The sequence below is a fragment of the Pieris brassicae genome, chromosome 10, assembly GCF_905147105.1.
Source record: "Pieris brassicae chromosome 10, ilPieBrab1.1, whole genome shotgun sequence".
NCBI lineage: Eukaryota > Metazoa > Arthropoda > Insecta > Lepidoptera > Pieridae > Pieris > Pieris brassicae.
In genome coordinates, this window is record NC_059674.1 from 14,196,083 (window position 1) to 14,197,520 (window position 1,438).

A 1,438-nucleotide genomic window follows, 5' to 3' on the forward strand; every position below is an offset into this window, starting at 1 on the left:
TCTGGCGAAAGATAAGAACCTCTTGCACTTAGCAAGTTTACCGAAAGATTAATAATAATATCATAATTGCTACAACTCTTTAAACCCTCATATTTTGGTATGAATCATTTATCATTTTATATAGGCAATTAGATAATCTTCTGCACTTCATGTTGTTACAAATACTGTTATAGACAAAACGCGGTTAAAAATTAAAACATTTAATTAGTTTGCTATAAAACAAAGATATTTGTATGGTCTAAATGGTATCAGTGGTAGTTGTAACAGGGCCCGACGGGTGAGCAGCAACAACCTTGGACACAGGGCAGGCTACATGTAGCCATGGGTGGGTCGCAACCTCCTGGACATCTGGCGAAGGTACCGATGGTGAAGCAACGGTAACAGCCATTGTACACCATTTTTTTTAATTTTTAAACAATTTGTGTCTCCCGTGATCAAAATATTTCTTAATGCCTGAACTATTTTGCTAGTGTCAATTTTGTGTCAACTTTATTTTTTTTTTCTCGCATTGATATTTAATTCCAGCCACAGATTCTTCAATCCAAAATACAACATACACAGGCCGCACACAAAGCTCCTAACACAGCAATTTGAAAATCGAATTTCAATCAGCGCTGAGTCGGTAACGTCATTCATTCGATAACATTCAACGTTCAACGTCGTTCATTTTCAAGAACTTGATCCAAAATTTTCGTGCTGATATGCCGGTGTACTATGGAGGCTATGTGGGCGGCCCCCACGGCGGCGGCTATTGTCTATTCTCACACCAGCCTTGCACACCCACAACGGGAGGCTGTGGGCCCTATGGAACCTTGCCCGGTCCCTGCTGTCCACCATCCTGCTGATTCGGTGAAAAACCTATAAAATTCGCTTGTGTTGTTTCGCTAGAGATTATTATTCCTATTAAAACATTGTGTTTTAACTCTTATAAATTTCCTTAGAAATATTACTGTTTTTTTTAACATGATTTATTTCATATTTAATTTTCCCCTTACTTCGTCTATAAGTTTTTGAGTTGTATTGTTATTTTTAGTTTTAATTAACTACAGGGAAATATAGGGATTTTGTTGTTAAAATCTATAGCAAATGTTGTAATGTATTGTTACAGATAAGGAAAACGTATCCAGATATGCTACCAGTCCAGTCACCTCTTCAGTGTAAAACTTGCCTCGCTTTTCAGTGTTTGTAGTTTTAAATTTTTTAATAAAATTAATATTTAAATAAGGTTTTTAATTAATTACCAAGTCTTGCACCGCCAATTTATAAAATCTAACAAGTTCACTGCTATCAGTGTCACAAGGGCGGTACATCTCTAAACTTCAACTTAAGAAGTTTACTCGTAGACACCAGTGAACCAGGATCACGAGAAAAGGTTAGGTCCTCTGATAACGGCGGCACAGCGTGCAGTGGAGTTGTTCGGATAAAGAGCGAGTACACA

The 1,438-nt window shown here is 37.3% G+C and overlaps 1 long non-coding RNA gene across 1 annotated transcript; it reads left to right on the forward strand.

Moving 5' to 3' along the window:
* The first annotated feature begins 568 nt into the window (after positions 1-568).
* On the forward strand, positions 569-1,221 carry LOC123715460. Its single transcript, XR_006754432.1, has 2 exons — positions 569-849; positions 1,109-1,221. It is a non-coding gene; the product is annotated as an uncharacterized LOC123715460 (long non-coding RNA).
* The last annotated feature ends 217 nt before the right edge of the window (positions 1,222-1,438 follow it).